General features: G+C 38.9%; 1 protein-coding gene across 3 annotated transcripts in view; it reads left to right on the top strand.

Annotated features, from left to right (window-relative positions):
- Positions 1–25,507, top strand: part of LOC122816582 (SEC14-like protein 5) — a 1,360,693-nt gene that overhangs the window by 824,025 nt on the left and 511,161 nt on the right. The window lies entirely within an intron of this gene.

Here is a 25,507-nt window from a genome sequence, read left to right as displayed (position 1 = left end):
GTAATTCATGGGTACCATGTTTTTACCAAAGGGGATGACAATGCACTTTTGGCATTTAGCTTGAGGCCATGGTTTTAGCACCAGGTGTCTGTCTCGGTGAGGCCCTTTTGGAGGATGTCTACATCGGTAGGGGAATCAGTTATGGCACCCAGTTTGCAATCATCTGCGAATTTGGTTAGTCATAGACCCTCAGTGTTCACTTGCACTTCGGAGAAGTATATACCGAACAGGGGAGGTCCCAAGACTGAACACTGGGGCACTCCACTTGTCACTGGTTTGGAGTCGGATGTGGAGTCTGCAACTCTCACTGTGTGATTTCTGTCCGTGAGCCAGTTGGCCACCCATCTCGTGACATAAGGGTTTATGTTAAGGTTGGTGAGTTTATCTATGATTCCTGAATGGGGGTAGTATCGAAGGCTTTAGCGAGGTCCAGGTAGGCTGTGTGGACCACTTTGCCCTCGTCTATGGCTTTAGTAACTGTTTCAAAGAAGTCTTCCAGGTTTAGGAGGCATGATCTACCCTTTACAAATCCGAACTGGGGTAGCATTCAAAGTTTGGAGGTTACCAATGTCTTTGTTTATGAGTTCCATGATGATACGCTCCATGGCCTTGCAGACCAGGCTTGCCAGACTAATAGGTCGATAGTTCCCGGGGTCCGTGGTGGCTCCTCCTTTGTGGAGTGGGATAACTGTTGCTGTGCACCATTCAGTGGGCACATAGCCTGTGGTGAGACTGTGATTGAACATGGAGTTTAGGTGGGGGGGCTAGTTCATTTTGGAGTTCGTGTAAGACACAGCCTGGGATGTTGTCCAGTCCCATGAACGCTGTGTTTTTGGCTTTAGAGAGTGTCATTTTTACCTGCGTGTTTGTGATTAACAGGGCTCTACAATCATTTGGTATAGTTATAGGCCCTTTGGGGAGTGAGAGGGGAGTAAAGTTAGCACTGAACCTAGCTGCCAAGATGTTGGCAATATCAGTTGGCTCTGTATATTTTGTGCCATTCTGCTGCAGCTCAGCGCAGATCTGGGTGTTGCCATGGAGATTCTTGACATAGCTAAAGAATGCCTTGTGGTTGTCTTTGGAATCCATGCAATTTTTCTTTCAAAATTGGCTTTGGAGGATTTTATGAAGGATTTCAGCTTCTTACTGAGGCCTGTCAGGGAGTTCCTCCATTCATGTGTTTTACTCTCTTTTGCAACAGTTTCTTCCTTCTTTTGTAGAGTTTGTTAATGGCAGGGGACCACCAGATTGGCTTCCTTTTTTTTGGAGGATAGCATCTTGGTTTTGTTAGGGATAGCATGATCCATGCACTCATGCAAGTGCTTGTAGAGTGCATTTGTGTAGGATTCAGCAATTGTGACTGTATTATCCATCTGCAGGAGCGTCACAAAGTTAGCCAACTCTGTTTTGAGTAGCGTGAAGTTCGCTTTGGAGAAATTTTTTACGATGGTTTACTTGTGTGAAGGTGGGGTCAGGATGTGGATATCTAGGGTGATTCGTTTATGGTCTGATCTAACCAGCGAGGATTTGATCTCGGGCATTGAGCACCAGTCACCCATGTTGGTAATGGCCAGGTCCAGAATATTGTTGGCCCTGGTGGGGGGTGTTGATAAGTTGATCCAGGGCATTAGAGTTTATAAATTCCAGGAATCTTTGAGCAAGGGGATTAGTGCAAGAGTAGTTTTCCCAGTTTATGTTAGGGTAATTGAAATCGCCCATTATTAGGGTATGTGGTTGGACCCTCATTTTTTCCAGTGTCTCCAGGAACGCAGAGTGTGGGTCCTGGGTCATGGTGGGGGATCTATAACAAGCTACAATTTGGAATGCATTTTTGCCCAGAGTTAGTTGCACTTGGATGATCTCAGAGGCATTGTGTTGTGCAACTAGCCTGGAAGTGTGGATATCCTTGATGAATATGGACACACCTCCGCCCTTAGTGTTTTGGTCTGGGTTTTGAGGCTGAAATGTGTGGTATGAATTGGTCTCAGTCACTGCACAGATATCGACGTTCTCCATTTTGAGGAGTGCCTCAAGTGAGTGCATTTTGAGGATTAGACTCCTAGCATTGAGCAGCATTGCCCTCAGTTTTTTGTCACTTGTAGTTCTTACTGTAGTGGGTTTGTCTTTTGAGCCTTGCCTAAAAAAGGCTCTATGGGGGCGGCAAGAGCCTTGGCCAATATCCAGAATCCCAGGCGTGACAGGTGCAGGCCATCTTTGGCCAAGCATTGTGGCCTGTCAAGCATGTCATCCCAAGCAGACAGATACTGGATCCCATTTGAATGACACCAGGAGCTTAGCCAATAGTTGAAGTTGATAATTTTATCCTTGTACTGTGGTATCATTCTTGGTGAAGGCAGGATGCTGCTCAGGGCTAGGGTCATACCTGCCTAGGCTACAAGATCAGAAAGCTCTTCCATGTCTCTTTTCATGTAGTCCAGGGAGGTACGTCTCAGGTCATTTACACCAACATGGACAATGACAGAATCATATTTGTACTTGCTTTGTTATGACCTATGTGCATGCGTTATGTGGCGGATTCTGGCAACCGACAAGCAGCTGACAGTAACCTTCTCTTTGTCCAGCCTGGTGAGTGGGACGTCAGTTTACCTGACTATAGAGTCACCTATGACTAGTGTGTTGGGTATGTTGTTTTGCCTTATGGTCTGTGGTTGTGTGGCACACCGAGTTTGTGGGCTGTGTGTTGTTTGGGATGTGTTTGTGGGAGGAGGTTGCTTGTGTGTCTGCTTTGGAGGTCTCTGTTGCCTAGGCAGATTTAGATTTTTATTCAGAGCCTCTGTATATGTCTTGGTGTTTCTATGTGTAGGTTTTGGAGGTGTTGGTTTAGTAGGACTATGTGAAGTGAGTGAGGTGCTGTGAGTTTTTACCTTCTCCTCTTGACTGTCTGTTCCAGTCTTGGTTGGAGAGAGCTTTGCCTGTAGATTGGCTGTATAAGTGCATCTCTCGCAGCTATTAGTGTTTGGTGGTAGGAGGAGAGGGTTGTCTGTGTACATGAGGCAGTTGTAACATTGCTTCAGGATGTCCAAGTTCATCGGGTAGACTGGAGAGTACACCGGGAGCTGTCCTTTGGATATGCCTGAGTAAGCAGTAAAGACTGTTTTTTTTTTGTCAAGTAGGGAAGTATATAGACTATTCCCTCCTGGCAAGTGAGGGGTTGAGTGCTGGGGGCTATTTAGTGCTACAGCAGATTTAGAACAAGTGCTGGGATATAAGATGCGGGTCTGAATGCTTAGGCTGAAAGACTGACTCGTTATAAGGGAAAAACTGAAGAGCAGACTTTGTGGAGCCAGGGATAGTTAACCCTAGCTAACCGGCACTGCATGGTGTACAAAACTGCACAAATGCGGTTTTTATAACAGAAAGATGAAATGGATAGAAATTAGCCCAAAATGGCCAATAAACTACAAATTCTGAGCTGAAAACCACTCCTCCAGGGACAGATAGGCTGCTCAAAGCTCCCCACTCTCACTGGTGAACAGAGAAACTTCCTTCTATCTTAGTAAAGTATGGGCAACACAGAAACTACAATACAGCCCTGGATTTAGCAAATTCTGAAAACTGGACTCTACCAGCTTCAAAAAGGCGGGAAACAAGTGTAAATATAGTTTTTTTTCTTTTTGTTTTTTCAAGAAGTTAAGGCAAATACAGCAAAATAAGCACTTTATAGCACAGTAAAACAGCTATTGCACTTGAGTATGTAGCCTACAACAGTTAAAACAGTTTAAATGCTCACAGAAACGATTTTAAAAGTGCAAACAGTAAGTACAGTAAACAGCTGAAATAAGCTTTTTAAATATCAATAAACACTAGAAACCGAGTGTTTAGGTGGAATTAACAATAACTAGCAAGAAACAAGCCAAAAAAGTACTTAATCAATCCAAAGTCTCTGTTTTCTCCTTGTGCTGCTGTAGGACTCTGCAGGACACCTAGGCAGCATCTTGCTGTGTTTTAAGCACTTGAGTAACTGTTTAAAAAAAGCGAGAAGCTATGTGTGACATGTTAAGTTGTTAAAGGTGTATTTACAAGCAGATACAGTCCCCAGGGGAATACGAGTATATGTGGAGCCAGGTGTTGGTATGGATAATGTCATTTATATTAATAAATGGCATGATGTACAAAAATAGCTTCTAGGATGTTTCTAGAGCTACTTGTGGGTTATTACGAGAAGAATTTGGATATGTTAACAGAACAACTTGATAAATGTTATGATGACATCCAGCTTTTTTCAACTAGAGATGATTTTTCAAATAGAAATAATAAGTTTCTACAGGAGATGGGTTATTTTGAGAATGATTTACATGCACTCAAATTAAAGAAATATGCCAGAGACATGAATGACTATCGAAATAATCTTATGTATACCTGATAATACAAGAAGCACTCAGTTTATATTTCTGACATTAAGAAAAATAAAGGGGTGAATATGAAAAGAAAAAGGGCTCGCTCCATCCTGAAGAGACCGAGTGGAAATGCTACCGATGAGGAGTCAAGCATGTCTGAGTTTTCATCCAATATTACTGACACAGATGGGGAAATTTTGAAAAGTTGTGAGAATTCTTCACCAGTACAGAAGCATTTTAGAGGCACTTTACACAAGGAGGGAGGAAGCATAAGTGGAATCAATGTGGAAGAAACCTTCAGACGGATGATGGAAAACTGATAGTTAATGGAACTGATAATACATGTGATGAGGACAATTTGACAGTGAATTTGATGTCTTTTGTTTTTTCTAAGGAGGAAACAGACTTGTTAAATAAAGGGCTGAATTATATACCTTCTTTTTTTGTATCTCATGTCTCAGTGGTGTCTGATGTTAAAATTTTGTCGTAATTTGAATTTGAAATTTTATTATAGTAATAGGCCTGATGCTGTTACTAATCCAGCTTTCAAATTTAGAAAATCAACATTGCAGTCTTCCTACCACCTTGCAGTAAGAATGTTTGAAGAATGTGTTGTACGTGAACTACACGTAAGTCAAAATAATATTTTTAAAAATTTGGGCAATAATTTAAATGTAGAACAGAGACATGCTTTAAATAATCTACGTAATAATGATAATTTGGTGGTAGTTAAAGCTGACAAGGGAGGTGGTATTGTGTTATGTGATTTTATTAATTACGATAAAGAGGTTTTGAGACAGCTTAATGATGGTACCTCATATTTAAGGTTACCATTTAACCCTGCTTCTGGCTTTAAAACAGCGATTGATAAATTTCTGGGTGATGCTAGTTTGGAAGGCATGATTACTGATGAAGTATGTGAACAACTGAAAGTCAAAGATCATGAACCATCTGCATTCTATATTTTACCAAAAATTCATATGACTATAATTAACCCCCTGGGGAGACCGATTGTTTCCAATAGAGGTTCTTTGACTGAACTATTGTCTGTTTATTTGGAAATTAAATTGAAACCATTGTTGTCCTTAGTTTGTGCTCGAATCAAGGACACTAAAGAATTATTGAAACTGATGGATGTTACTCAAGTACTTTTACATTCTTATTTGAGTATGTTGGATGTTCAGTCATTATATACTAGTATAACTCATGAAGGTGGTCTTACTGCTGTGAAATATTGGTTGGATGTGTCTAGATTGTGTAATATTGAACAGATAGAATTCCTGTTGAAATCATTGGGGTTAATATTGGAACATAATGCCGTTTATTATAAAAATGATTGTTATTTGCAAATAAAAGTGACAGCTAAGGGCACAAATTTTACGGCAATATATGTTGGGCGGCACAGTGGTGCAGCGGTTAACATTGTCGCCTCACAGCAAGAGGTTCTCCGGTTCGATTCTCGGCTGGGGTGCCTTCTGTGTGGAGTTTGTATGTTCTCCCTGTGTTCGCGTGGGTTTCCTCCGGGTACTCCGGTTTCCTCCCACATTCCAAAGACATGCATCTGGAGCGCTTCTCCCTGGGCCTCCACTGAAAACAGGCTCTGTGGAACCTAGTCGAACATTCCCGGTCAACAAATGTTAAATAAATAAAATGTTGACCTGTTTATGGGATTTTTGGAGGTTAGTTTGATTTATGATGATAGCAATTGATTTAAAAAGTTCATTAACATATGGTGAAGATATTTGGATGACTGCTGGTGTATATGGGAAGGTTCTGTTGAAACCTGGAATGAATTTGTTAATTATTTGAATGTAAATAGATACGGTATTAAATTTATTGGAAAGATTCAACCATTTAATATAAATTTCTTGGATATTAATGTCTCTAAACTGATAGATGAAACTATGGTTACAAGTTTGTTTCTAAAGCCTTTTTCCAAGAACTCTGTATTAGAAGCCAGCAGTTGTCACCCTACACACGTTAAGAAGAACATACCGAAGGTGCAATTTTTGAGGCTTAGATGATTATGTAGCTCCAATGACGGTCTTGAAGAGGAAGTGAAGCACATAAAATGGAATCCAGATTTTTGAGGAGGGGTTATAATGCAAGTGTGGATTCAACAGCTCATAGTTTTGGTTCTAGACAAGACAGGAAAGGTTTGTTTGAATCAAATGGTCGCAAAGATCAGGGTAGGATTGCTAACCAAACATTTAGATTCATTATCACTTTTGGAACTAATTTTAAAATAAAGGGTATGTTAAATAAATATTGGCCAATTTTGAACGGATATTGGATGATTGTTGTCATTTTGGTTATAAGAGGAGGAAGAATATTGGCGAATACTTTAATAAAAAAATTTCCTGTATGAGTAAGAATGTTATGAATGAATCACTTGGGGGAAGTACATTTTGTGGAAACTGTACATATTGTAAAGTAGTGTCTAGAACAAAATCTTTTACATCTGTAAATACTATGAAAGTATTTGAAATTAGGACGTTGATCACATGCAATACTGATTGGATTGTATATATGGCTGTATGTTGATACGGTTCTTTCTATGTAGGTCAAACGTCTAGACCTTTTAAACATAGGCTAGCATTACTTATTAGTGACATCAACTGTAAAAGATGTAGAAGCCCACTACACAAAGATCAGTTAGAACATGTTGGGCACATTTCATTTTTATTGGTGTAGATAAAGTTAAGGGTTAAGGATTGTCACAACTGAAAAAAGCATGATATTTTAGATGAGAAAGAGAGAATGTGGATAATCAATTTGAGGGTGTTATACAAGCCAAGGTTGAATGAGAATTGTTAATTTAGATATTGAGTTAGGTTATAAATAATATCTGCTTGTAATTGTTTCATTGAAACCTGAAGAGAGATTGCCTGTGTTATAGTGTATATGTTAAAAACAGATGCTGCACATTTACTTATTACTTATGGTATATTTATTGAAGTATAAAATTGCATGTTGTCACTTTAAATAGTGCTTATTTAAATGATTTGGTTATTTAAAGGATGTGGTTATGTAACTTCCTGTCAAGTATTGAGCACTGATGATGCCTATATGGTGAAACCGATTTGCAAGTAACGGAGGCTGTCCGTTATATTGGATGACAGCTATGACATTGTCTTGATTGTCTATGTTATTTGGAATTTAATTGTAACTATGCCATAAAGCTGAGCAGCTGTTTATTACGGTATTGGAACACAGTGAGTGCTGGATGTGTTATGTTTTGGGCTGCATATTTTACTTCCGTGCACTGCTTTTTGTTCAAGCACTTGCCAGGCCTGTGCACTGGTTGGTTTGGTAGAGTGTATGTATGTGTGTGTGTGTGTGTGTGTGTGTGTGTGTGTGTGTGTGTGTGTGTGTGTGTGTATATATATATATATATATATATATATATATATATATATATATATTTGTCTGTTTCATTTTATCATATGTCTAGAATGTTGATACTCCCAACATCGACTTCTAATCACTGACAGTGCAAAACATTGAAGTGTGGCAATAGATGGTTGCCCGAGATCAGGGTACTGTGGGGAATGGGGTTTTGCCCTTTCCCAACTGTAGTGTGATCTCAGAGCTGGTATATATAATTAGCAGGGGGAGTGGATGTTTTGGACATTTTCCTTTTATTTTCAGTGTTTTGCATTGTTGCTGTTTAGAACTCAATGTTGTGGGTGCAACATTCTGAACATGCAGTAATCTGACTTAGACCCATAGGCAAAGTGAAATTTTCAAAAAACTTTACTTCTGATTGCTTTGTTTTATCTAGCTTGCTATTGCTATCCCTGTATCCACCATCCCAACCCGTGATAACAGTCCTTTTTTGTATTATTTTTCTGAGTTTTGTTGTTATTCTTCTGCCATTATATTTGATAGCATCAACTCTCTTCCCTTACTAGCAGTGTTGTCTGTTTTGTATGTTTCTCTGCTGTCTTCTGTGTTTTTCTTCCTGGAGTTTAGCTAAAGTTCCTGTTTTCCACATTATTCAATTTGTTCATTGCTTATATACTTCAAGGAAACTTCTTCCTTGTCTCCAGATTCTGTCAGCTGTCATTCTCTTGAGTTTTCATGTCAGACATCCCAATTTTGAGGAGTAAGCATTTTTATAAGAGAACTTTTCTCTTTGCAATCTTTATTTTGGCTGCAATACATATTCTCTATGGTTTACTATCGTTATTTCGAACGGCAAAACATTAACAATGAAAAGTTAAACTGAAACCAAACATTTCAAGCGTACACAATGTTTCCCTAAATGATAGACACATTTGAGTCGACATTGTCACTGAAAATGTGACGAAATAGCTGTATAGGAGCTGATGTAAATCAAACTCCTATACAACATATCATGTTTTTTCATGGGGCAAGCCCCCTGCACCCCCCCTGTGGGGGGCTGTGCCCCCACACCCCCTGCTGCTAATATATTCCAACTTCGAGATCGCACTACAGTGGGGATATGAATGAATTTCCAATCCCTACTGTACCGCAATCTCATACATATAATCAAACACACTTATGCGAATGCACTATTGCATTCGCATAAATGTGTTCGACTATCCAACTCACTTTTCATTTTGTGAACGACATTCTGATTTTCAGCAGCATAACTGCGGACAGCATGTAGTTCACACAAATGATAGTAAACCATTTTCTGCCATATAGTTTTTCTTTGTTTATGCAGTATGAACTTTATCACATATTACTTGTGCAGAATGTTGCATTTGCTCCAAAATCTCACATTAAGTCAGACGTGAAATACTAAATATTTTGTCAAATAGACTAGAGTGATCTCTGTGATAAATGAACACTTGCCCTTGTTAAGGGATAATGTTAAGTTGAATGAGATTTTCTCCTTTTGATAGGAGTATTTTTTTTCATGTTGTACCACCATAGGCAACAGCTTGATGTCTGCACCTGTACACAGTGGTACTTATCCAATATAGCTGGTGTAGTTTAGCCTTTTTAGTATACAATATAATGATTTTAAGCTAAATGAAAGAAGTTGTAATGGTGATGATCACTTCATCCGTAATAGTTCTCAAGCTGTGTATGCTTTGTTCTGCTTCTGCCAAAAGTTAGTAATAGGTGAAACAAAAAAGACTTCTTAAAATGTTTCCAAAAACCATGTAGTATTCAATCAGTGCAGAGATTGTAATAGTAATGAAGTTAGGCAAAGAAGTGTTATCAGGTTTGATATTCAAAATGCAGGTATTTTATGTGCTATTTGAATTTATAATCTTCAGATTAATAAAATGAATGAACACATTTTCCCAAATGTTTTGAAACTAGTATTCCAGAAAATAAGCTACTTAAAATATTTTCGTAAACATCATAAACTCTTAAACAAGTACTATAATTTAAGGAACCTAATCACAAACTTTATAGAGAAGTTTTGACTATTTATGAAGGTGAATCTCTTTTTGGAACAGTCTTTATTATAGTGTGCTTTCTTAAAAAAATATGTTCCCATAACATTCCTAAGTATAGTATGTGTATAGTCTGTTAACTTGGTGTTCATTCTTATACACCTTATTTTTTGTGCATATTCAATAAGGTTATTATATTGTTTGTTCTGTTTACTTTTTTGTTTTCCTTTTTTGCCTTTAAATATAAAGAAAAACTAAATTACTGTATATTTAAAAAAACACATATTTTATAGAACAAGTGCATTATGCTAGGGGAGAGGAGAGAACAAAGAAAGCCATTTTTGCTTTCCATTTTAGTCATTATAGTGATCAAGATGTTTTTCAATTAGGTTCTGTTTTACTTAAGTTATACGAGAGTAGTATGTGACAGATATGGATGCTAAGGTGATATTATGGAAGAAATAAGCTATAGTGATGCTTACATATGAGACAGTAGTAAAGGTCTAAATGTTGAACTTGCCTGGAAAATATTAATTGAATTTTGATAGGACAGACATTTGTTAAAGTGTCTGTTTGACAATTTGACTCTCCATTGATTTTTCCTTTCAAAGCCTTTTTTTTTTATTTATTTCCTTAACAGTTTTTGCATAATTTTTGTATTTTTATTGTATTCATCTGTGTTTTAGATCTGACTGCGGACACACCTGGGAAGTCACTATATGATTTTAATTATCACGGTCATTATCATTTAGTATTTTGTATTTAGATTTCCATAATTACTCTTTACAGTATCCCACTGCATATGTAATCTAGCTTCTTTCCTGTCTTAATTTTTTATATTTTGTTTTAATTTAGCTTCATTCTATTTACTTAAATCCTTTCTGATGTAATAATAAATTAGTAAACTTCCAGATTTCTTTCTTCTGTGCATGCTGCAGCATCATATTTATCCTATCATGCTGTGATAACATGTTAAATTTATTTGGTGTTACACACTTGTTTTGTAGAGGTATGTCTATAGATCTCATGCCTTTTATTATGAGTAAGGCATGCTTGCATGGTATGTGCATTTCTTCTTCTTTCGGTACTAGCTTTGCCAGGTTAGTAGTAGCCTATGTTTTTCATGTTTTTTTCACTTTTTTTAAATACCCTTATTGAATTATCACTTTAGACATAGGCAAACGTTCATTTATATTAAAGAAAAAAAACATGTTAACATGTCCACATTTATGAACATTATACATCACATATATGCTTTTATGCAGTTATCATCAATCCAACATTACATAATTCCTGCCTTTCTTTAAACCTCAGTCTTCCTCCAAAATGTTATTCTGCATGTAATGTTCCCCAAACTTTCCATTTTTTCTATGTAGTATGTATTGTTCCTCAAACTTTCAATTTTTTCTATGTAGTTTGTTCCTAACCTTTTCTAAATATCCTAATTCTATTTGTTTTCTTTCTGGTACAATATCCACTAATTCTCATATAGTTAGATTAGACTTTGATTTCCATTTTCTAGTAATTGTTTTTTTGGCATCCGCCATAAATAACTTGACAAGGCCATACCATGTCTAGCAAATTCAAATCCTGTGTCCCAGCTCAAAAAACAATTTCCTTAATTATATCCATTTCCTCATGAAACATTTCTGACAGGATACTCTGTAAGGAATTTTTAAAGTCTGCCAACTCATTACATTCCCAAAACATATGTTCTGAATTATCTTTTTCTTCCCCATCCCACCTCCAACATTTGTCATCGGCCTGAGGAAAAATTCTTTGGAATCTGCTTGTGGTATGAAAATATTTATGCAAACACTTCCAAACAAAAATCACAAGTCTTGTTGATATTTTTGCATACTTGGGAGCCAAGCATATGTCATCCTAGGGTCTATATTAGAACATTGAAAGTTTAATGGTTCGAATCACTAAAGGTCGACCTTTAATGATCAAACCATTAAAATTTTGAATGTCCAGAGAAAATAAAAAAAATAAATAAATAAAAAAAAAAAAGAAAATCTAAAGGGTGTAGGAAGGGGGGCAAGCCCCCCTGCACCCCCACACCCCCTCTACTTAAATATACCAACTCCGAGACTGCACTACATTGAAGTAAATGGAAATCTCCCCTTACAGAGATTTCCATTTACCCGTTTGACGTTCTGCACTTTCGCTATTCCCATGTGAACAATGTCGGATTCGACATTGTCAGCTTTCGAGAATATAATGGGTAACCATCATCCCAATTTTTTCTTGTGAATTGCTTATCCAGTCTCTCTTCTCAATCTTTTCTAACCTCCTCTGATTGATGCCTATCGTTATAGTGCAATGCTGTATGTATCCTACTAATAAATCCCTTTTTAACAGCAGCTTCTGTTCTAGATTCAGCTAAAACCTCTACTAGAACAGGTCTTTCACTTAGGATTCCCATATCCCTTTCTATTTGCCTATACTGTGATATCAGCCCCTGATAGGGAAGGCAGTCTCTAGCCTGCAGTCCAAATATCTTCTTGGATTCTTCCAATTCTATCACCTTTCCCTCTCTAGTTATTTTCTTTCAGTACCTTGGTTCCTTTGCTAGTTTTCTCCAGTAAATTCTAGGCCCCTCTTGCCTATTATTTGTACCCTTAATTGCAGTCATCCCTATTTGCAGAATCTCCTTTCTCCATTCTCATGTTGGTTTAGTTCTTGGAATACTTTCTGCTACTTTATGAATATAATTGTCTGTATGGCTGTTGTTATTCTCTCTTCTTATTTCTTGAATTTCCTCTCGCTTCACCATCATCCCTTTCCACTTTGAATTATAGCTTTCTGCTTGTGTTATGTATATTAGCCTTAACTGTGTAGCTCTAAAATATCCCTTCAAATCAGGTAATCCTAAACCACCTTGTTCTTTTGGAAGGATCAGCTTATCTCACTTGATCCCTGCCCTCTTGGACTGCAGGCTAAAGACTACCTTCCCTATAAGGAAATCCTTCAACTCTTTATTAATTACTGACCACAACTTCTCCTCTGGTTGATAAAAATATGCCTGATTTATACATAAAACTAAAGGGGCTAAAAACATTTTCATTACTTGTACCTTGCTATCCATATCCATAAACAAGACCTTTCACTTTCTCAGTTTTTATATTATCTTTTGTTTAGACTCTTCCCACATATCCTTAGCTGCCATAGCATAATCCATTTTAACCCATACTCCTTAATACTTCATTTTATCACATCCCCACAAATATGGGTATTTCTGAACCAATTTATGTATGGGCACATAGTTTACAGCTATAGCCTTTGTTTTGTCTTCATTAATTTTACATCCTGAAAAAAATTGAAACAGCCTCAGAATGGTCCACAGCCCTGAGATGTTCTATTCTGGTTCTGTCAGCTACAAAATAATAACATCTTCAAATAAAGCCAACTTTTCTTGATTACCATACCAATTATAGCTTTGAATTTTTGGATCCCTTATTTCTTTGCCAGTGGCTTTAAATATAATACAAATAACAGAGGGGAAAGAGGACATCCTTGCCTGGTTCCTCTGTTCAGATACAACTTATCAGAGAGGAACATTCCCACTTTAAATTTTGCCTCTGATCCCTCATATATCCCCTTAATTAACCTTATTAGTGTATTAGGAAATGCAAATGCTTCCATTGCCCTACACATATAAAATGCCTGCTTACTCTGTCATGTGCTTTTTTTGCAACAAGACACACCAACAACAGTGGTATTTTCTTACACTCTGCTTCCCTTTGTCTCCCTTCCACAAAGCCGCATTGATCCATATCTATCAATTTTGATAACCCTTTACCTTTTAGCTGTTATAGACATAAACACTTTATAATTATGGTTTAAAATTGAAATGGGCCTATTTGAAGCTAGATCTGATAGGTCTTTACCATCTTTAGGTATTACAGCCACCACAACTTTCTTCCAGGATGTTGGTGCTCCCCTCCTTTTAAAATACTGTTAAAACCTTCTAGATCTTTATCACTTTCTTCCCTCCTAGCTTCCAAACTTCCACAGGAATAGCATATTTTCCTAGAGACTTTCTTACAGATTGATTATATGTCACTGTTTTTATCTCATCTCTTATTTTAACTAATTGTTCAGGCTCATCTAACTCTAACCTTGGCATACTTAAGTCTTCCATAAATAATTCCATTTGTACTTTTTCTTCATTTCCACATTCCTCTGCTTTATACAGATTTTTTATAAATTTTTTGAAATATTAGTAATACATTTAAAGGATCTCTGGTTATTTTTCTTGTTACAGAATCTTGAAGCCTGGGCGAAAAAGGCTTTGCCAGTAGTTTTTTGTTTTTTTTTTTTTTTTGTTGAATAAAAGATTTACGTGGAAACTACTTGGTTTTGGCGTTCTCCAACAGCTTCTAAAAACCTTTTTTGCCTTACTTTTTTTACTACTTGCTTGCACAAGACTTTATTTGACTGTTTGACACAACATATATGAGTTTCTCTGAAACGCATTCCTGGTTTGTAACTTTCAGTAGATTTTTGGTTCCAGCTTGGTGTGTCTTCCTGTTTCTGAGTTTACTTGTTATAGACTCCCTAAATTTGGCCACAACCCTTTCTACTTTCTATTGCTTAAGTCATTGCTAAAAGTTTTTTTTTTGGTCTGGAGTTATTATCAAAAAACAGTTTCATAAAAGCAGTCTTTATAAACTAATGCATATTATTCAGATACTCCCTTATTTTCTCTTTAGCACTCTGCAGTTGCACATCTTCTTGTTCATTGAGATTCCCCTTACTCTGCAATACTTTAAACTTTGTCAGCCCCTCTAAATAATTCTTGTTACTTAACCATATGTCTTTTTTTATTTCTACCATGTTTTAAACTCCACTTTCAGTTTATCCCACTCACTAGCTATAGTTTCTGAAGAAATTTCTGTCTTCTCTAATAATTCTTGAATAATTTTCCACAACCCATTCCTTAAATTCCTCTCTTTTTAACAGGTAGGTGGGGAATTGCCAGTGTCTCATTTTTACTTCATCATACTTATTGGTGAATGATCTGAAATAGTTATTGGCTGTGTGTCAAAGCTTTCAGTTAAATACATGTATTCCTGTGAAATATAAAATATAATTTTTGTCTTGTCTAGCCCATTTATTGTACTTTGGGGAATAATATGTAAGTTCTTTCTACTAAATTCATGTCTTCCATTCCAGATATTTTCATAAATGTCTTCATAAATCTACCCTAATTTGCTATATTTTCCCTGCTAGGTCCTACAGATACATCTTCAGTGTTACAAATCAAGTTCCAGTCCCCACCTATAAGTAATATTCCCTGCTGAAAGCTGATTAGTTCTCCAAGAATTTTCTTAAGCTCCATAATGGCAGTTTTTGGTGGAATATAAATACATGCCAGTATAATCCTCCTCCCTTGCCAGTAGCCCCTTACTACCACAAATGTACAATTACTGTCTTTTGTTTCCTGTTCTATCACTATTGGAACTTTTCTAGAAATTCGTATAATTACTCCCCTTTTCATTTGTCCCTGATATTCTGTTGAATATCCATCCTGACATCCTTTTACATGCTAACTTCTTTCTGAATGTGCCTTCTGTAACATTGCTATTTACACTCTGCACTTCTTAATGTAATTCAATACATTTTACTTTTTGTCTGTACTTATGAGGCCATTCACATTCCAAAATAATATGTTTAGTGTAGCCATTATTGTAAGAAGTTAGTAGTCCCACCTATTATATATGACAACTTTTTTAAATATTTCCAGCTTTTGTGTTATATGTACCCAGTGATGTTTTGCAGTTTGATTTCTTATTTGTTTATTTGTCTTTGTTTACCAGGAAAGTCTGACAGGGCAGAACCCATTTTAATGGAGGCCCGAAGAGAAAAGCTCCAAGAAATTAGTTACATCAGTAGTTAAAGAGATTAAAACTTTAGAAAAATAAAACATAAAATATAGTTACATAGATATTGGCAGAGAAGCAAAATATAGTTACACTGGTGGTGGCAGATGTGATACATGTATATAAGTACACTGATGATGGGCGATACAGCACATAAATACAGATGTTCTTCATATTGATTACCATTTGCAGTAGCCATAGCTATATGGATATAACATCTAGCCAGCTTTCAAAGCTTCTGGACACCTTCCATGTGCTGAAATTATCAAGCAGCTCGAGCTGAGCTGACTAAAATACAAGTTTGGGTACGGACCCCTTCAGAGATTTACTTGCTGCTGAATAGTATGCTCCTTTGAGGCTTTTGAGGATTGGTAGATGGATTTTACTTTCCTTAGCTGGGCAGATAAGTTCCCTTTGGGGAAAAAGCCTTCCATTTTCTTATTTTTTACTGATCTTTTATTATTTTCCTCTTCAGGAAAGTTATTTTAAAGCTAAGAGTGTTGTGTTTTAAAGGATTGTCTCAGGATTGTAGTATAGTTTTAAGTGGAACAGTCATTTCTGTTATTTTAAAAGTAGTGTTATCTAACTGATAAACTACTTTTTGTGGAATAATTTTCTTTATTTTAAGGTTGTGGGGATGCCATAGAAACTCTTTTTTTTCTTTCAAAAAATGCATTTGTGGACTGGTAGTTTCACTGGCATTGTTGCTTTTTCCCCCCTAGGATAGAGGCATCATTTTTGGCTTGATCATAGAACAAATTTTTACTCCCATGTTTGGTCCTTCTTCCAACCACAAAAAGAAAAAATTAAGTAAACAGCCTTTGCCACCACAGCAGGCTAGCAATTTGCCTCAGTTCACAGCAGGCTAGCAATTTGCCACAACTACAGGTGGGTGACTCTGCTGTGGCTATTTGTTGTACCTCAGACCACTCATCTTTTACCCTATATCCCTCTGGTGTAGCACCTCTTGCCACTATTGACTGAGGGTTAGCCACGTCCTCTGCAGCTCCTGGGAGAGGGAGCAGGGAAGGTTTCTCTCTTGTGTCAGAATGCTGTGCCCATCCCTGGGGAATAGCAGTTGCCATTAGTAACATGGCTGGCCCATTTTTCCTATCATAAAGAAACAAAAAAAAAGCAAGCATGTATCTACTCTTCCTCAAATTTCTTTGGATAGTAGTTTGAGACTGGCTTAAGATTTAATTCAGGTTATTGATCCTTCTCGTAGAGTAGTTTCCCATGAAAGAAAGAAGAATGCCCCCTTTCCTAAAGAAATTCAAGATTATGAATCTAAAGAGGAAGATATGCAGGGACAGATTCAGGGTTTTGTTAAAGACTTCTGATTCAGACTCAGAGGAGAGCTCTCTTTCTGATTCTCTCTGTGGGGATTTCTCTTTCCCTAAGTCTATTGCTAGAATGCCTCAGTGTTTTCAGTGGGAGAACACTGCAGTTTCTCATTCCCTCAAAAAAATACTCTGAGTTGTTACAGAAGGATTTTCAAGATCCTACAGCCATTCCTCCTGTCCTGTCTGCTTTAGAGGATGTGTGTCTTACTGCCTGTAGAGTTCCTGGTAGTCAGCCAGCTATCCCCAAAAAAAGGCAGCTAGATTGTATAAAGTTCCTCAGTCTTTTAAGTTTTTATAAACTATTCCCAAACCTGACCCAACAGCTATATTCTTAGCTGACTCCTCTGCTGCTAAGTTGTTGTTCTTTCGGCTTTTCCCGGTTAGGGGTCGCCACAGCGGAACTCCGGTCCGCTAATGATTGGCAGTTAGTTTTTATGGTGTCGAGTTGCCAGCCCGATGCCCAACCTTCAGCGAAGGCATGCCCATTCAATGCATGTCTTTCGAACACCCACCCGACCGCGGGGAGGATATGCAGACTCCACACAGAAGGTACTCCCAACCCAAGCCGAGAATCGAACGGGAGAACCTCTTGCTGTGAGGCAACAATGCTACCGCTGCACCACCGCGGAAATACGCTGCTAAGCACTTAGTTAATTCCAATCCTACTCTTTCTAATAAGGATAGGAAAATTATTGATAGGTATGGGAAAAAGTGTATTCTTCTGCAACTTTGAATTTCAGAATTTTAAGTTGTCAGGCTCATATGTTAAAGTTTATTTTGGCATATTGTGAAAGTATGAGGAAAGTTTTATCTATACTTTCTTCTTGTGAAGAAAAATATGCTTTAAATAACTTAGTTTCTTACATTGTACAGGTCACTACTCATTGTTTGCAGTGTGTATATTACTTGGTTGATACTTCTTCCAGGGCAATGGCCACTGGTACAGTTTTAAGGAGGTTTGCTTGGCTGTATTTTTAGAACCTTCCAGATGATGTTAAAAATGAGATTTTAAATTCTGTCTTGGATAGAGATTTAGTATTTGTCCCCTGTGCTACAGAGGTGATCAAAAGATGTGATGAACGGGGAAAGTTGACCCAGGGAATCTCTTAAGATTTTGCAGCTTTCCTTTTCCAAATTGCCCTAGGTATTTTCTTTCTCCTCATCCTGTTTTGGCAAAAACAAAATAAATAGCTTCAACAGAATTCAGATATACCTACATTTAATAAGAAGGAGCAAGAAGGTTCCAAAAAGAAATCTCAAACCTCCCAAAACCAAGTACACTCCAGCAAGTCTGAATTACTATTCAAAAGACCTTGTGACCCTCTCCTACCATGGCCCTCTTTCGCTTCCAGAAAGTTTGAATTTCAATTTTTCATTTTTTCTCTTTGGCAACAGATTGCTTTAGACAAATGGGTTCTGAAAATCATTAATTTTGGTTACAGATGACAGTGGGAGGAAATTCCTCCTTTCCAGGTATCATTCCTCATCCTGCAGATCAGGCTGTTTTGTTTTGTTTCCTCCTGTTCATCATCACATGCTGTTTCAAGGAGTGATTGAACCAGTTTCCTCTTACTAGGTGGGAAAGGGGTTTTATTCAAGAATGTTTCTAGTCCCAAATAAAGAAAAAGTTGGAGACCAAATGTTCTTTGTGTTTCACTGTTGCAGTCATTACATTAGGGTAATCTGCTAGCAGGTTGCCCTCAGTCAGCCTGAATTCCAAAGTCTTGGGTCCTGCGTCAGTTGCTGTCTCCTCTTCCATGACGTCAGGTCGTCAGGGGTATAAAACATGCAGCCAATGTCATTTTCTTTAGTCTTTCTTGCCACACGGTGTCCGAAGCAGAAGCATTTTGCAAGTGCCGGTCGGCTGACTACTGAAATATTCCAGTTTGAGTTTCAGAACCGAAGTCTTCACTAAAGCTAAGTACCACGTTGGGGAAACTTTTTTCTTGCTCCATACCGATGTCAGAAAAAGTTAATAATTGTATTACTTGTGGGAAGCAAATACCTCATAAGGATTTCCATTTATACTATATTCCTTGCCTAGGCCCTGATCACAACATGCCTGGCTGTCAGTTTTGTGCTAGATTTAACCAACGCACTATTAAGCGTCGGTATATTTTTGCCTCAAAGTATTATGGAAACAGAAATGTCGTCGGACAGCAATCCGACTACCGGAGTATATAAAAAATGCAAAGAAAAGGACAGAAAAAGGCAGTCAAGATCCAAAACTGACTACAAGGTTTCTCCTAAGCCACTCGCCGGTACTCAGTGATGCACTTTCGCAGCCCCTGATACCAGTTACCTTCGAGTCACAGGCCTCTACCGACACCCATGTGGAGTCCGGCATGCCGCAAGATACTCAAGGTATTGGACCGACGAATGTATCTCCCTCGGATGGGTCTGGAGCCGCTAAGCAGGCACCGGTTTCTGAGGGTGTGTTCAGACCTCAACATTTATATATCAAACCGACGACAGCTGCAAAACCAAAGACAAAAGCAACTTCTAAAACTAAAAAACTGATGCATGAGCCACGTGCACAGGCCTCTATGCCTACAAAACAGATGTTCAAAATGGCTGAAGACCTTATTACCTTGATCAGGAGTACCCATCCCCCTCCAGATAAAAGGGCTAGGCAAGACACTGATTATGAATCTTCAGATCAGGTTTCTGTTTCTTCTGATTCCTCTTTTGATCAGGAATTATCTATACCTCCCTATGAGGATTCTGATGCAGAAGATTCTATACCATTTGCTTCTCCTCCTGAGGATTATTCATTTGGGGAAACCTTGCATACTTTGAGGGAGCATTTTCACTGGGAGAGTCAAGATTTCTCAGCATCAAAAAAAGTGGCCCAGGGACTTCCTTCTTCTCCCTCAGCACAGGCCTTATAGGTTCATAGGTTCATACTAGGCTATCTGCCCTAGGGCATTTATAAGCCTAGCCAGAATGTGTTTATCCGCTTATCAATTCCTCTCTTGAAGAAGTCAATGAGGGACTCTGCCTAACCTGGACTGATTTTATTCCAGAGTGAAGGCATCTGTTTGAGCCCTTTGATCCTCTTGGTGAGGTACTTTGGGGGGGTTTTCCAGTTGCTGCAGGTGTCTGGTAAGGTACATCCCAAAGGGGCATTGTACTCAGTTATGGGCCTGATGAGGATGACTATACACTTTTGGCATTTAGCTTGATGCCATGGCTCTGGCACCAGTTGTCTGTTTGCAGTCATCTGCGAACTTGGTCAAGGTAGGCTGTGTGGACCAGGCCTTTAGCCATTCCCCCTGTTTTAGACATTGTGGATAATGTGTTTTCAGAGTCAAATTTAACCCCTGACTCCTTACCTCCGGCTCCCAGTAAGCCTGACAGATATTACAGGGTCCCTGACTCACATAAATTTTTATTTAGAAACCTTGCTGCTGATCCTGAAATTATTTCACAGGGTCCAAAGGGAGTTAATGCCTCAACAGCAAAAAATCGTACCCCCTCTGACAGAGATTCAAGGGCACTAGACAGATGGGGAAAAAAGGTTTATACATCTGCAACCTTGGCAGTCAGGGCCTTAAACTGTCAATTTCATATGCTTAAGTACCAACAACATGTTATGGGATTAATGAAACAGAAAATTATGTTGATTTCAGAATGTGTAGAAAATAAAGAATTGCAGGAATTATTGCATGCTGCTGAACAGGTTGGAAAGCATACTTAGCAATGTGGTTTTGACTCCTTAGAGGCCTCCTGCAGGGCCGCATTTACTGGATCTGTGATTAGGAGGCATGCCTGGCTAAAGGAACAAAATTTGCCTGATCATGTTAAAGGTAAATTGCTAGATGCACCTTTACAGCATGATACTCTGTTTGGTATTAAGGCAGAAGAGGTTTTAAAGAAAATGGAAGACAAAACTAAGTCTATGCAAACTGTTAAAGACTTCTTACAAGTGCAGCCACCAAGATTCAGTAGACACTGGCCTACAATGAATTGGTCCTTTCCTGTGTCAGACAGAGCTCAAAGGGACAAATCCAGATGCCCTAAGGGTTCCAGATACCAGGCGCAAGATTCATACAGGTCAAAGCAATGGGGCGCTTCTACCTCCAAATCTGGAGGAGATAAAGTGCAAACTTACAGAAAACAGTCTTAATGACTTCCCTCTGCCTACACCAAGCACTCATCTTTTGGCAGCACCCTTAGGGGAAAAGTTAGCATTTTTTGCTCAAAATTGGCAGTTAATAACACAGGGCAAGTGGGTACTAAACATAGTATCACAGGGATACAGATTCCATTTCCACACTCTGCCAATGGCAAACAGTTGGCCAGATCTACCCAGAAATCAATGGGCAGAGGCACAGAAACAGGTTACGTCCCTCATGGATATGGGGGCCATTCAGCCAGTACCAGAAACAGGCAAAAGGACAAGGTTTTTACTCAAGACTTTCTTCTTAGGTAAGAGAAAGGCCTGGGCGGCCACACTACTGGATTTATCAATTTTGAACACATACCTGGACGTTCCAAAATTCAAAATGCTGACTTTACAGCAGCTTCTGCCCATGTTGGGCAAGAATGCTTGGCTGGTGACATTAGACCTAAAAGAGGCATACCTGCATGTCCCAGTAAGACAATTGTGCAGAAGATACCTCAGATTCTAGGCTGGCTTAATGCATTACCAATTCTCTGCACTGCCCTTTGGCTTATCTACTGTGCCCAGGGTCTTCACAAAGTGCCTGGCACCAGTAATTGCATTTTGCAGACAAAAAAGTATACAAATATACCCTTACTTGGACGACTGTCTCATTCAAGCAGAGAGCAAGGACATTCTTCTTCAACATCTGGCATTTGTGAAAAGGCTTCTAACATGCCTAGGGTACACAATAAACGAAAAAAAATCGCAACTGGTGCCCTCTCAAAAGATAACATTCCTGGGTGCAAGCTTGAATACAACTGCCCAGATGGCTTACCTCATGCCAGACAAGCAAAGGCAACTGACTACTTACTTCAAACTGATGGCGACAAAAACCCAGTTATCTGCAAGACTAATTCTGCAGGCTTTGGGCTTCATGGCATCCTGCATCCTACTGATTCCATATGCGAGACTGCATGTGAGGAAACTTCAATGGTACCTAAAAAGTTTATGGAGTCAACATTCTCAGAGTCTGGAAGCAATGATTCCTTTCATACCCTGCCTACAACAGGAGTTTCTGTGGTGGGCAAAGGCATGTCACCAGAACATGGGACGGGCCTTCACTCTACCCCCTGCCAGCCAAACCTTAACAAAAGACGCATCAGATTATGTCTGGGGGGCCCACATGGCAGGAAGATGCATTCAGGGCATATGGACCCCAAAACAAATGCAAATACATATCAACCAGAAGGAGATGCTAGCTGTTCAAAATGCCCTAACAGCCTTCAAGGACTTACTTCATCCAGGACAACTACTGATAAAGACGGACAACACCACGGTCATGTAGTATATAAACAAGCAAGATGACACACTCATACCCCCTTTGCAGATTAGCCATGGCACTGTGTGACACAGCTTTGACCTACAAAATACATCTCCAAGCTTAATTCCTGCCAGGAAAGCAAAATACTCTGGCGGACAATTTAAGCAGAAACCTTATGGACTCTCACGAGTGGAAACTAAATCCACAAGTCTTCAGCATGATAACAGAGAAATGGGGGAGCCCAGACATAGATCTATTTGTCCCTCCTCAAAATTATTAATTGAAAAGATTCTGCACAAGGACTTATCACAGACAAGCATGTAAAGTGGACGCCCTATCCTTCAGTTGGAAAAAAACTATCAGTTTACACCTTTCCTCCTCTGCCTCTTCTTCCCAAGGTCCTCCTAAAAGTCAGACAAGAGAAACCAAAGATGATAGTAATTGCCCTGGACTGGCCCCGCCAATACTGGTACCCAGTCCTAAGGAACTTGTCTCAATACCCAGCTTAGACCTTACCTCAAAGACCTCAACTACTGTCCCAGCAAAACAATCAGATCCTGCATAATCAACTCCAGACACTGAACCTGGCAGCATGGCTGATCATGTAGTTATACAAACAACTCCTCTCAATAAAGCTGTGATGGATGTCATTTTGGAAGCCAGAAGGCCTAGTACCAGAAAATCTTATGCTGATAAATGGAAGAGATTATGTGCTTGGAATCAAGCACAAGGAACTGATAAAGCAGAACCAAATATTCCTCAGATATTACAATACTTAACTGAGATGCTTGACAAAGGCCTATCTTTCTCTTCAATTAAAATCCATGCCTCTGCCATTTCGGCTCATTACAATACAGAGCCACCAATCTTTTCTCATCCTTTACTAAAGCAGTATCTTAGAGGAGCCAAAAATTGAAGGCCTCCTAGAAGAGCACCATTACCTGCATGGGACCTCAATTATATATTGGAAAAGCTCACCCTGCCTCCATTTGAACCAGCTGTTACCAGTGATATAAAGTTCTTATCATGGAAAACAGCTCTGCTACTAGCAATTACTTCAGCAAGAAGAGTTTCAGAGCTGCAGGCCCTCATGGCTGTAGAGCCTTTTATCATATTTTACCCAGACAGGGTGTCTCTGAGGACAAATCCTACATTTATGCCTAAGGTGGTTTCCATTGTGGCTCTTAACCAAACAATTCATCTGCCAACCTTTTATCCAAATCCACAGAACAAGGGGGAGAGAATTCTGCATTCCTTGGACATACACAGACAGCTTAGATTCTACTTGAGCAGGACTAAAGCTCTAAGAAAAACTGAGCAATTACTAGTCACATATGCTGCAGGATCAGAAGGAAAGGCTATTTCAAAGCAGACAATTTCAAAGTGGATTAGCCACTGCATCCATTTCTGCTACTTACACCATGGTAAACCTGTGTCCAAGGGCATTAGGTCTCATTCACCAGAGCTACAGCTAATTCAGCAGCCTTTCTCATAGGAGTACCAACCAAAGACATTCTAGAGGCTGCTACTTGGAGTTCTGTTCACACCTTTACAAAGCATTATCATTTGCCTCTCTATTCTAAGTCCAGGGCAGGCTTTGCCACTGCAGATCTGCAGGGCCTTATAGCCGCACCTAATGCTGTTTAGCTCCAGCCTCCCAACCATAGCTTTGGGATTCTACCCAAATGTAATGACTGCAACAGTGAAACACGAAGAACATAGTACAGTTGTGTACACTTACCATAAATGTAGATGTTCGAGTGTATTCACTGTTGCAGTCCAGGTTACCCGCCCGCCATCCCCCAGTCATTCTGGAGTTTATCTTTCCTTCTCTATCTTCTACAACCTATGTGGTGTATTTGTTTGTAGATGAAGGTAAAGTTTATATTGATGCATGTATATATATATATTTTTGCTACCTTTTTGGGGGCACCTGACATCTATGGCAAGAAAAACTAAAGAAAATAGCATCGGCTGCATGTTTTTTTACCCCTGACGACCTGACGTCATGGAAGAGGAGACAGCAACCGATGTAGGACCCAAGACTTTGGAATTCAGGCTGACTGAGGGCAACCTGCCAGCAGATTACCCAAATGTAATGACTGCAACAGGGAATACACTCGAACATCTACATTTATGGTAAGTGTACACAGCTGTACTTTCTGGATCTTTCTTTCCTAAACATGTTTGTGATAGTGCTGAAATTCAAAATGATGTCACTTCACAACCTGTTGCCTTTTCTTCTTCTTCTTCTTTCAAGTTTTCTGGTAAAACCAGACTTACAAAATGCTTATCATCACATTCATATTCATTCAGACTTCAGACATTTCTTAAGGTTTTGTGTGTCTGAATCACATTATCAGTTCTGTGCCAAACCCTTTGGACTATCCACTGCACCAAGAGTGTTCACAAAGTGTCTAACTGTATTTATAGCTTATTGTAGGCTACAGGGTGTCCACATTTTTCTGTATTTAAACAACATACTTACTTTTGCAGAGTCTTTTTCAAAATGTCAGGAATCTCTCTTTTGGGTGAGAGATGTCTTGCACAAGCTGAGATTCCAAGAGAACATTCAAAAGTTTTTCTTGACTCCCTCACACAGGATTGTGTTCCTGAGATGTCAGCTAGACACCTACTTCAAAGAGCTTTTCTTCCACAGGAAAAAAATAAATATTTATTTAGATCTTTTTTTTTTTTTTAAGTTTTTCTACTCAGACTTAAATCACTGTGAGGGAATACCTCTGGAGTTTGGGTCTCATGGCATCTATGAGTCTCATGATACCCTTGCCAGGACTCCACATGAGAAAGCTACAGGGGTATATGAAATCTCGTTGGTCCTAGCATCAACACCCTTTCTCTTTTCAGATCCCAGTACTGGTATTTGTCAGAAGACAAATCACTTGGTGGAGATAACAGATATCTGTAAATCAAGGTCTCCCCTTCTCCCTCTATACTGAAAAGCAGTCATTCACCACAGATGCTTCAGACTTTGCTTGGGGAGCTGTTTTGGGAGATATAAAAGTATAGGGGGTATGGGACACCAGGGATAGATGCAAGCATATAAATATCAAATTGATGCTTGCCCTGATCAAGACACTCAATTCTCTGAGC

The sequence above is a fragment of the Protopterus annectens genome, chromosome 12.part0 (assembly GCF_019279795.1).
Source record: "Protopterus annectens isolate FY-2018-M chromosome 12.part0, PAN1.0, whole genome shotgun sequence".
Classification (NCBI taxonomy): domain Eukaryota; kingdom Metazoa; phylum Chordata; order Ceratodontiformes; family Protopteridae; genus Protopterus; species Protopterus annectens.
This window is presented reverse-complemented; position numbering and strand designations above follow the sequence as displayed.